Here is a 16,808-nt window from a genome sequence, read left to right on the forward strand (position 1 = left end):
GACCCAGACACCACTGGGAATAATGCCAGGGCTGACCAGAAGCCCCACAGGCAGATATGTTTTACATCCCTCAAAACCAAACCAGGATGGCCAGCACCTTGGAACCCCACACCTGGGTCACAGATGAACACATTAGTTATGTCCAGAGCCTTCAACAGTGTTCCTTCTGCTGAGGAGCCCCTGTGAATAGCTTAGATGGATGGACATGGGCCGCCATCTCACCTCCACTGCTTCCAGTGGCATTTGGAGCCTTTGTGTGCCTCAGTTTCCTTTTTAGGGTTAAGCTAAACAGAGTAACAGTGAGCATGTTCATGGTCAAACCCTCTGCTTGGCACTGTAAGAGTTTTCCGTAGTCAGTTTCTAGGGTGTTAGGACCAGACGAGGAAACAATGGCCACTGTGCTAAGACAGAGGACGAGCTAGAAGGGTCCTCAGGCCTCACTACTCCCAAGAGAGCTCTGGGCAGCCCCTTCCCCATAGTTTTTCTTTCAGATCCTAACAACTCCAAGCTTTGAGAAAGAAGGTTTTCCTCAGTGTTGGAGCCTCTACAGCAACGGTCCTCAACCTTTCTAATGCTGTGACCCTTTAATATAGTTCCTCACGTTGTGATGACCCCAAACATCAAATTACTTTTGTCACTACTTCATAACTCTAATGTTCCTACTGCTATGAATCCCAATGTAAATATCTAATACTCAGGATATCTGATATTTGACTCACAAAAGGGTCATGAGCCACAGGTTGAGAACCACTGCTCTACAGGAAGGAAACCATGTTAAAATGGCATCTGGAAATGGCGACATAGGTTAGCAGAGAACACAGAGCCAAACTGCTGTCAGTCATCCACTGCTCTGTGAGGAGTGTGTATGTGTGCATGTGCACACACGTGCATATACTCAATGCAAACAAAGCTATGTCACAGCAAGTAGGAGCTAAGGGAAGAGAATCTCAAGTGTGTCTCATCAGCTTCCACTTTGTCAACCAGCCAACTTGGCCCATCTCTTTACTCTTGTTATTGTGTTGTTGGCCTCAGGGGAGAAGGAGAAGGGGGGCCAGGCAGAGAAGGAGGTAGGGAGTGAGAGAGAAAGAAATGAACAAAATCCTTTAGTCAAACTCTTTGGCCTCTCCCAGAGAGGTCAAGGTTTCCCTTCACTTCAGCTGAAGCGCACATCAGAAAATAGGAAAAGGTAAATCAGGTCAAGTGCCAACACTGTGCTTTGCTCCACCCTTAGTTTCTGGAAGGGATGAAACATTTCCCAGCCTCTGCAAATGAGCCAGATGTTTTTCCCATTAGGACCTTCCTGGGGCAGAAATGATCCTTGCCTGTTTAATGCTCAACTACACTACTAATCATTTTGGAAGCCTGGAGCTGTCTGATTTCAATTGCCTTTAGAGACAGAATTCTTAATATGGGTTCTTGTACAATGTGTCAGCTAGGAAGCATAATTGCCAAGAATGTTTCACCCAACCAGCCTTGCTGACACTAACCTCTAGTTCACAGGAAATAGCAAAGGGAGAGGAACAAGCTGAATACACCAGGAATAAACACAAACCCAGCATGGGGACATTCTCCACGACAACTCTTCTGGACTCTTCAATGATCTCCCAAGTCTTTTTTTTTTTTTTTTTTTTTTTTTTTTTTGTGGTAAGGAGGTCTTGTTTTCAGGACTCAAGAGATCACAGGGACATAGCTGTACACAATATAGACACTGAATCTAGAACCTGGTTTGATTAATAACATTAAAGCAGTATTATTACCATCAAAAAAGGGAATAGATGGAGAAATCTGAATAGGGGCCATATAATATGAAATTACCCTTATTTTCTTAGGATTGATTTAGTTGTTGTAGCTAGATTGAAGAATGTCTTTGTTTTTTGATTGGAGTGAAGCATCATGATATCTGTGACTTTTAAATCACACAGGAAGGCTGGGGATGCAGTCCAGTGGTTGAGTGCTTGCCTAGAAATGCAAGACCTGGGTTCAATCCCCAAATCTCCAGTACTGAACACAAACACATAAAGCTGCACAGAAAAGGTACATTGTATACTTACAAAGAGGAAGCAAGGATGTGAAAATCTTAAGTTACTGAAACTGCATGAAGATATTTACTGCGTGTGGATTTCATATTTAAAAGCAAAAACGAAAAACAAAGAATACAAAATAAATAGAAAGACTCTAAACTAAAAGTAATATTTTGAAATTTGAAAAAAGCTTATTCGAATCAAGGCCATTTGCCTAATTATTTTGTTGTCTGAAGAAACATAATGGAGAAAAGGCCGCTAGCATGACCCTAGCATGTCCCTAGGACTGAAGAGAGGAAACAAGAGTGTGGCAAAGTAAAACTGCACAGTGTGGCTGACTCAGCAGCAGGAGAGGAGCACAGGGCCAGTGGGAGATGCAACTCTGTTAGCTTAGGTTGTGTGGAAGCCTCTCACATGTAATGTACTATATTCCTATTACTAAAGGAACGAATAAAGTGGAAGAGAGACAAGGGCCAAGTAAAAAAAGGCACATCCTATTCCCTAGTATTTGTGGTGATGATATGACAGACTTCTCATCTCAGTCTTCATCCCTATGGGGGCTGAAGGAAAGAACTGCTTTCATTATGGGGTGTTTGCATTTACCTATTTATTCATTCCACATACACTTACTGAGAGCCTGCTATAGCAGGCATATAAGATAGCTAGATGGATAGATAGATAGATATAAATAGATACAGATAAATAGATGAACACATATACACAGGGAAGTAGATGGTAGATTCAGACAGAAACAGAATGGACAATTGTTGCTTACTTTTATGTCAACTTGACATAAGCCAGAGTCATTTGGGAAGGGGAAACTTCAGTTGAGAAAATGCCTCCATAAGATTTGCCTATAGGCAATTTTGTGGTGCATTTTTTGATTAACAATTAATGTGGGCAGATCCAGTTCACCGAGAGCATTGGCTCCCTTGGAAGTTGGTCCTGGATGGTATAAGAGAGCAAGCTGAGAAAGCTACACAGAGCAAGCCAGTAAGGGGCATTCCTCATGCTTCTGCTTCAGTTCTTGATTGGAGTTTCTGCTCAGACTTCCCTCAGAGTGTGACCTGAGAGTTGTAAGATGAAATTAACTCTTTCTTCCCCAGATTGCTTTTGTCATGGTATTTTACCACCAGCAGTAGAAACTCAACTAATATACAGTTGTAGAGGCAATATAGGTAAACGGGTAGCCAGACAATGAATATAGATAGAAAAACATAGATTGTACATACTGATGTATGAAAGAGAGAAGATGAAGATGGCCATGTAGGTTAGCGGAGAACACAGAGCCAAACTGATCACCAGTCCTCCAAGTCTCATCCACTGCTCCATGAGGAGTGCGCACAGATAAGTGAATGGTAGGTAGCACATGGATGACAGACAGGCATATTTATTTTCATACAAATGTATGCAGTGGACACAGAGGACAGCAGACACCTATCTGGACAGATAAGAGATGTTCTTTGGAGGCATATATGTAACACACATACATGTCATTGTCTTCTTCAGGGTTTCTATTGCTGTGCTAAAAGGCCATGGCCTAAAGTAACTTGGGGAGGAAAAGCTTCACTGCATGCCTACAGATGCATTTCCCAGTTCATCACCAAAGGAGGTCAGGACAGAAACCTGGAGGCAGAAGCTAAAGCGGAAGCCATGAACGAGTGCTGCGCTACTTACTGGGCTTGGCTCGCCATAGCTTAGTCATCCTGCTTTCACATGGCATCCAGGACCACCAGCCCAGGGGTGATACCATAGTGAGTTGAGCCCTCCCACAAAATTCACCAACCAAGAAAATTCCCTCACATATTTGCCTCCAGGCATTCTGATGGGATCATTTTCTCTGTTAATATTTCTTCTTCCCAGATGACCCTACCTTGCAACAAGTTGACAGAAAAGTGGCCAGCACAATTGACCCTTTGCCAACATGACACCCAAACACATCACAGTTGAACCATAACTTTTCCTTTTTTTGTTATCCCTAAGATGTTCTATTAATATCAGTATCACAACACAAAACATATTTTGAACTTTGAAAGTTCCAGTCTTTAAAAATTCAAATACTTTAGAAATTCAGCTCTTTAAAACATCCTAAAATATTTCAAATACACCAAAGTTTATTCAATACTCTAAAGTCTATTTAAAATATCCAAATAGTTTCTCTAATATTCCGAAGTCTTGTAATTGTCGGTTTCTGTAAAATTAAAAAGTTAGACGCTTTCTTCCTCTGAGAGGCAAGAACCAAGGCACAGTCACAGTCACATCAAAGCAAAACCAGAATCCAACACTGAAAAGCTCAGTGCTAGGCTTCTGGGACTTGCAATTTCTCAAGCTCCATGGGGCTTTGCCACAGTGCACATACCATAGGCTCGGGCAGACTTTACTCCATAGCCATTGCTGTTCTTGGTGATTGTACATGGTGCTGGCATCTCCAAAATGCTGGGGTCTCTATTGCAACTAGCTGGCACCTTCACCAATAACCTTTCTTAGGCTCTCTTCAGGGACTCCAACCCTGCCACGCGGTGTCATGCCTCAGCTTCTCCCCATAAGCCATCAATCCTGATGCGAGGTTGCACATTCACCGGTGTACTCCTGTGGCTCCCTCAAGACCAAGCATCAGTTGCTACCCATGACCCCTCCAAGCCTTTGAAGCCAGGACCACTGGATGATTCTTGCACATCATCAAATTCAGGTGCCAGCATGAGACGCAGCCTCTGGACCACAGCTCTGTGTGCTGTCTCTGAGGAAACACTTGCCTGAAGATTTCAACTCCATGATGCGGGTCCCTTCTTAATCACCATTAAGTTTTCAACTCTAGATGATCAGCATTGATTTTCCCAGAAAAACAAATATTTTGCTGTAGTGGTTCTGGTCTCCTCTTAATCACAGCTGATTCTTTAGCTCTGGCTCACCAGAACCACAGATTCTAAATTCAAAATATGGGATGGCCTCAAAAGAGTCTGAGAGGGACTCTCAGACTTTCCTCTGAAATTTTGCATGCCAGGCCTCCATCACCTGCACTGCTCTCAGCATTATCTTCTTAGCTCACTAAACTCTGGGCACTTTCAGCCCAAAGTTCAAATGCCACCGCACTCCTCCCGAAAACATACAGCTAGGTCTGTCACATCAATGCCTGAACAAACCTGGTTCCAATTTCTGTCTTAGGGTTTCTATTTCTGTGATAACACATCACGACTGAAGGCAACTTGAAAAGGAAAAGGCTTATTTTAAGCCTTTAGTTTCATATCACAGTCCTCATCAAAGGAAGTCACAACAGGAACTCAAGGCAGGAACCTAGAGGCAGGAACTGAAGAAGAGAACAAGGAGGGGTGCTGATGACTGGATTGCCTCCTGTGGCTTGCTTTCACACAGCACACAGGACCAGCTACAGTGAGCTGGGCCCTCCCACATCAAGCATGAATCGAAAGCAGCCATACAAACATTCCCACAGGCAACCTGATAAAACTATTTTCACAGTTAAGATTCTTTCTTCCCAGATGACCCTTGTGTCAATTTGACATTGAAATAGCCAGCACAGTCATATATACAGAAGGTCTGCTACACTCTAGGCACACACACACACACACACACACACACACACACACACACCCCAAATACTGTGGGGAAATATGTAAAGCATAAGAGGCTTGGAAGCAGAGTCTGACATTAGGTCAGTGGAGCAGGGGACAAGCTCTCTGCAAAGGTACCCTTAGTGCTGAGCCTGAACAAGCAAGCAAGGGTGAATCATTATGCGCGGGATCTGCTCTGGCAGAGAAACAGAACACACAGAGCTTTCAGGGAAGGAGCACACCAAGCCCAGAGCACTCAACGAACATGCTAAGGGTCAGAAAGAGTTTTGACAACAACATAATCATGTCAGATTGGATGTGTCAGAAGCAATCAGCCAGTTTTGAGTGGAGCAGTGGCATATAATAACCTTTTTTTTTTTTTTTTTTTTTTTTATGTCAGAGCTGAGTGCTTCTTTTGAAAGGTAGACCAGAACATGATCATGCCCATTAAGGACAGGCACTATTCCAAACACTGAGCAACTTGCATGGCAAGGGATGGACCAGACAGAACTGGTGCTGGTCCTGGAAGACATCTTGGAGAGAAGGAGGAGCCCAGTCCCAAAGCTCGTGAGTAAGTAAGGTTTCTGAAAGCTAGGAGGCTGGGGCAGAAAGGCAAGAATGCTGGAAGCTCAGGGCATGACTGACTTCTCTGTGGAAGAAGTCAATGCTGTAACAAAATATAGGTTTAGATGTAACTGTCTAAGTATACAACAATAAGAAGAGTAAGTCATGCAGCTGGGTGTGGTGGTGCATGCCTTTAATCCCAGAACTCAGGAGGCAGAAGCAGGAGGAGTTGGTGACCAGCCAGATTTACAAAGAGAATTCCAGGACAGCCAGGGGTATTACACCACTGAGAAACCCTGTCTCAAAAATCAAAAACAAAAACAAAAGTAAGTCATGTTCTCACTGAATTGTCTAAAGCAGTTCAGGTTGAGCTGGAAGTGTAAAGAAGCATACAATGATATCAATGAGGAATTCTGTATCTTCAACAGCTGCCTTCATCCATGGGAGGCAGCTATTTATTCACCTTTCCATCCATCCATTCCATCTATTAATTCATCTGTCCACTTAGGTAGGCACAGATAAAATGAACAGCATGATTGTGTGGTTTTAAAAAAGTTTCAAAATTTTTATGTGTATGAGTGTTCTGCCTGAATGGACACATGATGCCTGCCAAGGTCAAAGGAGGATATCAGACCTCTTGGAACTGGAGTTGCAGATGGTTGTGAGCTGCCATATAGGTGCTGGGAATCAAACCCCTCTTCAAGAACGATATGTGCACTTTGAGGCTGAGCATCTCCTGCCCATTACAAATCACTTTTGTTTGCTTTTAAAATCTTTTTATTTTCTTGCTTTTACTTATTTAATGAGACACCATCTTGCTTTGTTGTTGAGCTGTCCTTGAACTTGGAATTGTCCTGCTTTAGGCTCAGAGTCCTGGGATTCTATGTGTGTGCCACCAAGGCTAGATGGAGAAACAACCAGTTTTGAGCTGCTGGTGTGGGCAAATACTGATTTAATGCTGAGGATATATCAGTGAAGAGAACAGGCAATGCCGTAGATGGTTCCCATTTAATAGAGATGGATAATAAACAATTGAATAGCAAGCATATTTCATCCTGAGAAAATACAAGCTTTCAAATATTAGGAAGTGGGTTGCATAGTTTAGATTCCTGAAAGAAATCAAGAAAAGGATAACACATGGAATTCATTTCTTCTTCATCTCTAGTCCCAGAGAAGCTTCTGGTTGGTGGGAGGTACCTGTCAGACAGACAGACAGATAGACAGATGATAGATAGTAGATTGACTAGGTAGATAGACCAGATAGAGAGGTGTCTAGCTAGAATCGGAATGTGAATGTGGACTGTTATTAGCCACAATAAGAATGAGGTATCTCTACACATAGTAATAGAAAAGTCTCTGTGGTTGAGGACAAACACAGGGGGAGGTGGTCTATAAAACTGCACTCTTAGGGAGAAGCAGGAAGAAGCCACACATTTGGAACCTTGGTAGGGATGGTGCAAGGGGCTTCACTTTCCCCTTAAGCTAATGTGCATGTTCACTAATTACACTTTAAGGGTTTGTACTCATTTGGACACAACATGGATTTCTCTAAAGATGCATTCAATAACATACACATCTGGAAAGGTGGCCTGGAAGTGAAACAGAAGTGCTGGTCATGAAAGCTGCCCAAAATAAAGTCATTTTGCAGATGACACCTTGGGTATTCAGGGACGGACAGCTCACTACACACAATACTGTCACCCAGGCTCCCAGACGCTCCTGAAGCCTCCTGCATCCAAGGAAATAGCTGTGCCAAGCACAGCAGATTCGAATGCATTTATGTTCATTTAAGAAACACAAGGCAGAATGTAGAAGAGAAAATAGAGAACTGCAAGTTTCTAACCTCAGCATCCTGTCGGCACCACAAAAAAGAATTTGATAGCATCTTGTGGCCAGATCATGTCGGTACCACAGATGAATGCTGATTTCGTGATTGCAACCCTAGTGAATTCTGTACCTTCATTACAACAAAAATAATGGCCTTTGGGGTCCTCACTAAAAACACAGCTGCTGCATGTGGAAGATGCTAAAGACCTGGGAACAGGGCACACTGCTGTATCCAGAAAGGAACGAGAAGGCATGTAAAGCCCCTATAGATAACAAGCATGCCTGTAGAGTTCAAAAAAGCCAGACGATCTTTGAAGGATTTCGTCATAAAAGAACACTAAGTGTTTGAGGAGATAGAGGTGCTAACCCTGGTTTGGACTGATAATGTATGAATGAATATCAAAACACAGAACTTCTAAAATATAAGTCATGTCAACTTATAAATATTTTAAGTCAGCAGGCACCACAAAATTGTAATTTTTTTTGGAACTGGAGACAAAGCCATACTGAATAGATTTTTTTTTTTGTGTGTGTGTGTGTGTAGGTAGAAAACTAAGGCCTGGTCTCCCTAAACGTTCCCAGGCAGTGTTCATCTAAGAACTCTCTCCAAGGACAGTTGCCCACAAAGGCTAGTGGGTGGGATGTTGGCTGGAGAGTCCTGGGTAAGGGCTCTGACCCCAGAGGCCAAGCAGGCAAGTCAGGTGACTTGAACTCCTAAAAGGGCCTGTAATTTTCAGGTGACTAAACGGGGGAAGAGAATCGGCATGCGAATCACCTTTCAAGTATTTAATTTAATTAGACAGGGAAAATGAGGCTCCTTGGAAATCCATGCTCGGTATGAACTCCTGTCACAAAGCAGCCCAAGGTAATTGTTGAAAGTGAAAAAGTGATTACCAAGGCTTAAGCTTATTTATCACAGCTACTGCACTTTCACAAAGTGAGGCTTCTGGTGCTAAACCCTCTGCCAGAGCCACAGGGAGTCCAGAGCATGGATTCCACCATTTGCACAAAACACTTCTAATAAGCCATTGTAATAGAGTGAGCACATGGGTGGCGGATATGCTAATAGACATGGCTGACCAGATGTTCGCCGCTGGCTTCTCTGAAATGTTGCTTGCAAAGTCCTTAGTGTCTCTGGCCTACTAGTTACCAGCAAAGCTGGATTTTAGCCCCAAGACCTAGGGTATCCATATCATGGACTCTTTCCTTCTTCAGCAAATAGAAAAATCAGAGAAGGGTGTGGCTCTGTGAGAGCAGTGTCAGCCCTTCAGCTGCAGCCCTCCTGGAACTGGTCCTTTTCCCCCCTTCTTTGCTCCCAGGGTCTGACACTCAGAAGGCTGGCCCCTGATCACATTCCTCTTCCAGGATCAGCTGGAGCTCCTGGGCTACAACTGTGTGGAAAGAGATAGACATCTCTCCCAGTAATTAAGCAGCCTGAAAATTAAACCAGAGCTTGTTTCTTCGACCACAGCCAAGGAAACATCTAATGAGTTGTAGATATTTGCAACATGCTATACTTTGTATCAGGACTGAAAACTGAAGGGAAAATAGAGCTGGTCCACAGGACATGCACAACCAAGTAAAAGAACTGAGCTGGTGAGTGGACAGTGTGCTCCCAGGGTTCATGTGTTCAATGCTTGGTTTCAAAATGATAGTGCATTTGGAAGTATGTGGAAGGAATAGGGGTTGGGACCTAATTGGAGGAAGTAGGTCATTCAGGATGTGTCCTTGGGTCTGTATTTTGTTAAGGTACAGCATTCTCTGCTTCTGGTCTATCAGGAGGTAAACTGATGTCTCTGACACACCCTCTCCACTATGACAGAGGAAGCCTCTGAAGCCATGAGCAAAATGAATAATTCTTTTTCTCCTGTTCCTGCTGGCATTTTATCACAGTCACACAAGTTTTCACTTGGGGATGTTCTGGTTTGCTTTTTGTCAACACAAACTGGAATCACCTGAGAAGGACCCTGAGGAATTTGTTTCCATCATATTGGCCTGTGGGCATGTTTGTGGGTCATTTCCTTGATAAATTATTGAAGTGGGAGGGCCTAGTCCACTGTGGGTGCTGCTACCCCTGGACAGGTGGTCCTGAATCACGTAAGAGTGGGCTGAGCAAGCCATGGGGCAAACCACTGAGCATCGTCCCTCGCTGGTTTCTGCTTCAAGCTTCTGCCTGACTTCCTTCAGTGACTGTGCAGTGTAAACTGAAATAAGCCCTCTCCTCCCTCAGGTGCTTTTGGCCATGATGTGTCAGAGATGTGTTAAAATGATGTGTCAAAATGAAGGCTCACAAAACAAAACAGACAGCCGAGACCTTAGTTCCCACATACATTCAACATCTGTGACCCTCAACTAGCAGGTCAGGAATCTGACTGTATTTCTCTTTAGGAAACTGTGCCATTGTGCACATTAGGAGATACAGGGCTCAGGGGCTATGGCTGCTAAAATCCTGAAGATTCAATGACCCTAAATATTTACTCTTGTTCAATTAAGGATGTCTGGCTCTCTTCTCCCATACATTCCCCCCTCTCCCAACTGCACCTGCTGTATGGGAGGAGCTGGGTCTGGTGGGCCAGAAGCCATCTGCCCTAAGAACAAGGAGTCAGCTGGATCAAGGCCCTGAATTGTATGTGGTGGGTTTTGAAGAAAGACTTTGGGCATCCCTCTTTCATACAAAGTTCAGTTTTTCCACTTTCAAGCAAGAATGATCAACTCGTCAACTGGCACACGTTAAACGTGATTTTTTTCAACACAGCAGTTACATCTGAATAGGAAGACATTCTTCATTTTAGCAGACAGATTTCTTCCGTGTTGGTGGTTCTCAAGAAGGGCTTCCTCAAGAACCAGTGACAATGACAGGCAATACGCACCATGTTGCTGAACTGTGTTTTAAAGCAGAAAATATCGAAGCCCAGGCTGCCTCCAGGGGTTGGGTCAGGATGTCAGATGCTATGGTTTCCCTGACTGCACTAGCTTTAACCAGACAAATGCAACAAGGTGTTTGTTTATCTGCTGCCAACACTGGGAACAATACTGACAATGTTTCCCTCCTAGGGACACACCACTGGCAGCCTGCCTCTGGGCAGGGCCAGGGCCCATGCTGGCTGAGGTTCAGAGTCTCCTTCCTGCACGAAGGCTAGGGGTGTCATTATTAATGTTTGGCACGCATATTTATTTACAACTGACTAAACTAGGCTAAAGAACAGTAATAGCAGCATAAGGAACTGTATAAAGTTGCCTGTGCCCAACTTATGAAGTAGTTGCAAAAGATAATTGGAGACATAAAGGTCTAGACATGGAGTCAGCCTGTCACGTGGCAGCAGAGATTTTCAGTCTTGGTTAACATGACACACAGAACTATTCTAGCTTGGTGCATAAAATCAGGAGGCTCACGTTACATGTGAGCTCTGGGAAACCCTGGAAATCCCACTGCCCACAACATGTGAGCAAGCATGTAGATCACACCTCATGGGCAAGCGTGTGAATATACAGTTTCTCTAAGTCTCTTAGAGATCACTAAAGTCGACTCTTCTTTCCTCTTCACTATGGAAAAGTACAAGTAACCTAACGCACTGATTCTAAGCAGGGACCCTGGGCCACTGGTACCTGTATCATCCTGAGAACTCAACTGAAATGTGCCCTGGGCTGTGGCCCAGTGCTGGGGCACTTGCCTAGCAAGCACAAGGCACCAGGTTTGATCCCAGCATTGACAAAGCAACACACAACCCAACAAAGAGCGACTACTGGGCATTGCCCCAGACCTGCTGCAAGTCTAGAGGTAGCCACCAGCAATATTTTAATATTGTGCCAAGGACTCCAGGGGATTCCGTGGCTCGCTCACCTGCATTCCTGTGTAAAATTTGCGTTCCACTTGGAACTTGGGAAAATAGCAGTTCCTTGGCTGGCCATGGGTGGTCCTTCCCATTCCACTTGGCCAACCCAGTTCTTTTCTTGTGCATTAGTTGGGTCCTTTAAGTCCTGTCCCCATTCTGTCCTTCAGCACAGACACTCAAAAACTACACACTGAATGAGCAGTTAAGCCTCAGCTGGACCATTTCTGCACTGTCTTCAAATCTGATGAACACAGTCAAGAGAAAACACAATCTCCCATTCACCCTCTAAGTGCTCCAGGGACTCCTCCAAGGGTTCTCACTCTATCATTTTGAGGGGATATACTCTGATTTGAGTAAAGTGTGAACCTACAATCCCACAAAGACGGGCCTCTGCTCGGCAGGCACCTTATTACTTCCTGTTAAAACAGAAGGTGATTAAAGTACTTTTTAATTTAAAACAATTATTAAATGGAGCAGGAAGCAATGGTATCAGTTAATCTCAGGGTAGAGCTCTCTCTCTCTTTTTTAAACACCCTAATAGCTTCCTAAACATCAAGCATTTCCATGAGGCTAGCCAAAGTTACTTAATTACAGGCTCTGTGAGTGTTTCTATGAATTCTCAAAGGAATCACAAGGACCCTCGTATAATACAGGGTTTCCATGTTCCACACGGGAGCCTATATACGAGCCCTTTTATCTTAACGCATAAAGGTGTCCAGAAGAGGATGCAATGAGGGATTAGTCACCCAGGGGAGCCAGGCTGGCTCAGGGATGAGGCAAGCAGCTGAACATGTGAACTCAGTGTCAACATTCCCACCTTGCCTGGCCATGTGCCTCTGTAGCTCCATGCTGGCTACACGAACGGCCCCCCAGGGGACCTGGTGACCCCTCCCCCTCAAAAAACAGCAGCATCTCCTCACCCAAGATGCTTTGCCATGTTATTGCATCTTCTTGGAGCTTGAAAGGCCTCTACAGAGGAAGACTGTTGTCACACAGGAAGGACGGCAGGACAGGGCTGAGAAGAGCCAGACAGCACTGCCAGGCTGCAGCATCTGGCCAGCTGTCATCACCAGACCCTCACAGGGCATGTGGACAAGCCCTCCAGCCTCGTCCAGGATTGTTTCCTCCCTATCATTCTACAGAGTGAGGTTCTTTGATGCCTCTCTGAGAGTTTATATACTCTTTCCATTTCCTAAGACCTTTGTGTTCAAGAGGACTCATGGGGAGAGGAGAAAACTGGCGGAGTACTATAGTTCAGGTCTGAAATGGTTCCCATGCACCCATAACATGGCACACTGTGGGGAGGTAGGGTGCCTGTAGGAGGTGGAGCCTAGTGGGAGGTCCTCCAGGTACTGAAGATGCACCTTCAAAGAAAATCGAAAGACCTGTCTCCACTTCTCTTCTCTGATTCCCATACATGGGTGAGTTTTACTCCCACCATCATATACTTTGCCATAGACCCACAGCAACAGGATCAACCAATCAGGGACCGGAGCCTCTACAACCTGAGCCCAAAGGATCTTTTGCATATATTGATTTTCACAGACAAGGCCAACATGGGGGAAATGGTAAGCAAGCATGCTGAGATTGCCTGAGTGTCAGCCAGGTGGGGACACCGAGGTGCCAGTGGCAGGAGATAAGTCAGTGTAACACAAGCAGGACTAGAATCCCAAGGAGGCCTGCAGAGATGCTGGAAAGCTCCAGAGGTCAGTCATATGTGCTACATCTTCACACAGCTGGTGGTCTGGACTCCTGTGATGGCTCAGCAATGCCCCAGATCCTCTATTTGGGAAAGGCCATCTGTGCAATCCGCCCCCAGGGAGGAGGGTTGTTTCAGAGTCCCTGAGGAACAGGAGCACACACAGGATCAAGGCAGGGAGGATATGTGGCATGGAGCACATCTGGGGGAGCCCTGGTCAGGGTGAGCAAGGCCAACTCAGAAGCTTGCTAAAGCCTTCCTGGTAAGATTGCAGTTGTGGGGAAGAGGATAGGGGTCTTGCCTCAGCTTCTCCTATGGAGGGGAAGAAGTGAGAAGACCAGAGATGGATGCAAAGTGGCTTTTCCCAGTAGGTACCGGAGCCCATCAGATTCTGGTTCCTCCTGGCTCTCACCTGCATCAGCATGACAGCAGAGCCACACTCAGCCCTCATTCACCAAACGCCTTCTGCCATTGACAGTAATCAAGGCTGTTTAGTTGTTGGGCACAGGGTCCACAGCTGGATAGAGCTAGCCTTCCAGAACCTTCTGGATGACAAGTGGAGACAAAACAGATGGGTTTCCCTTTGAGAAAGAACTTCAGACTGATCCCTCCAGCCAGAACTTCCCCAAAGCCACAGGGAGGGCTAAGGGATGGGAAGCGGAGGCCTAATTAAGGCAGGAAGGCCTTGAAGCAACAGCCTGGGGTAGCCCTGCAGGCCTTCAGATTGCAACAAAAGATAAAAGGCTGGAGGGACATCAGCTTCGTAGCTGTCATGAAAGCTAACAGGAAAAAGAAAAAAAGGCAGACTGCATGCAATAGGCCTCTTTGTAGAAGTTCTTGGATTCCATTATCCAAGCCACCTTGAAAACAGTGTACACCAAAAGTACACAATGACAGTAAGCAATTTGCATTGCCAAGCTCACAGGTTGGCAAAAGGCATGCATACTTGTTTGCTCCCTGCAGCCCAAGGTTGTTCTCTCTCTCTCCCTCCCCTTTTTCCTCTTCATCTCCCTCTCTCAGTTGAAAGTGGTGGTGGCACTGGTTATTCCAGCACTAGGGATTTGTAGGCCTTGAAGTAAGAGATCTGCCTGCCTTTGTCTCTCAAGTACTGGGATTAAGGACATGTTCCATAACACCTGGCTAAAATAAAATTTAAAAATAGTCATAACAAAGGTCAAGACTGTCAGGAGAGGCATTTTTTTTTTAATGGACCAGAATCAAAAAAGCGTAACTCTTAAGGTACTGTTGAAACCTTAAGCTCTATAAACTCTTGCCAACACATATGCCATTCTACTATTGCTCTAAGAGTGGTCTGGTCCCTATTCCATGGCAAATAACTGGCACAGGCAAAATCAGAGCCCCAATAATTTGCAGAAAACTGATTAATAAAAGGCTGGGAGGCCTGGCTCAGACCCTACATCTACCGGTGATTAAAATGAGGAGCCAGAGCTACAGAATTTTAACTTACAACTATTCATCTTGCCAACATTGCAGGCACAAACGCACGCATGCACACATACACAACATGCACACACACACACACACACACCACATCCCATCTATGCAATAAACAATCTTTCTTATGGAAAGAACTCAAGAGGTGGTGCTGGGCAGGGCTCCACCAAAGTTCTCATTCCAATGCCATAAAGATTAAAAGCACTGGAACCCCTCAGGACAACCTAAGAGCCAACCTAAGAGCCTGGAGGGACACTCTGAGCTGGACTGTCATAGCTTGTACCCTGCATGCTTCAGTGACCCTAAGTACTGGGAAGCTCAGAGAGGGAGATATCCAACACAACCAACTCACCACAGCCACTGGTCAGTAGACTCCTCGGAAGTTCACAGTCACTGGAACTATGACAGAGGAAAAGCCAAATGAAGGGAGTAGGGGCCAAAAGGAACAGGTGTCAGGCCTAAAGCCACCTGAGATTTGGGAAGCATGTAGATGCTGTCACCTACTTATTCCTGTTTTCTTTGAAGAACTGAAGAATAGACATGGGCTGAGGAGCAATGTGTGACCACCACAGCTGAATGACATATGGGAAAATGGAAAAACAGGCAGATAAGACCCAGGGCACTGAGTGTCAAGAAGCTCGTTTGTCAGCGACTCAGAGGGAATGGTTTCTTATAAGCATCAGTGGTCAGCCAGGAAGACATGGTATCTATTCCTCTCGTGTGCCAGCCAAGATGAAAGATGGCTGAAGCCCACACCAGTTGTTAGTCATTCTTCCCAAATAAGACTAAAGCTGTATTGTTATTTTGGTACGGGAGGAAAGCAAGCAGTTTGGGACTTTACAGCCAGCACCCCAATGCAGTTTGCTGAGGGCGAGACCATCCCTTGTGCAAAGTATGTAACTCACTGAAGGTTTCAGTGACTGGGATGAGGAGGCTATCCTCATCCCAGTGCTGTAGAGCAGTGGTTCTCAACCTTCCTCATGCATGACCCTTTCAGAGGGTGTGGTGACTCCCAAGCATAAAATTATTTTTGTTCCTAGGTTACAACTGTAAACTCTTTTTGCTACTGTTATGAATTGTAATGTAACTATTTTGGGAGATAAGAGTTTGTCAAAGAGGTCGAGACCCACAGGTTGAGAACCAGTGCCCTACAGGAAGCTAAGAGTTACGCACAGTAAGTTCACAGTCTCTAAGCTCTCTTTATTCTGGGAAAGAAAAGGAAAACCAAGCAACAACCTGACCCACAACTGCCGGCGGAAGGAGGGCGGCATCAGGTCAAAGTGAGCAGCAGGACAAAGAGAACTTCACTTGCCAGATGAAATAGGACTTCTCCAGCTGGATCACCGCTGTGTCAGTCCGAGGTTTATTTTCCTCATGACGTAAGCCAGTTTCTCCACCTACATGGGTGCGCTGCCACTCACAGCCACGGCACCTCATCTGTCAGACTTGATTTCACTGAGGAGTGGGTCACTTCGCTGTTCTCAACGTGACTTAAACCACGTTTACGTTCACTTACAAGTCGAGAGAGAAAACCCACACAAGTACCCAGATGTGATGGCTGCATGTGGAACCCGGCCCCACAGAGGCAGAGGCAAGTGGATCCCAGGGGCTTGATGGCCAGCCAGGCTAGCCCAAACTTCAAAGTCAAAGTTTAATGAGAACCCGTCTCAATAAAGAAGGCAGGCAGTGATAGAGGGCAGCCCCGTGCAACTCTGGCTTGCATGGATGAGCGTGTCTGCATACACACTTGTACACACACACACACACACATACACATTCCCAATGAGGTTTTTAAGATCCTTACATAAGCCAAGATTTTATATTATTTATAATTACAAATGAC

The sequence above is a fragment of the Meriones unguiculatus genome, chromosome 14 (assembly GCF_030254825.1).
Source record: "Meriones unguiculatus strain TT.TT164.6M chromosome 14, Bangor_MerUng_6.1, whole genome shotgun sequence".
In the NCBI taxonomy this organism is placed as follows: Eukaryota; Metazoa; Chordata; class Mammalia; order Rodentia; family Muridae; genus Meriones; species Meriones unguiculatus.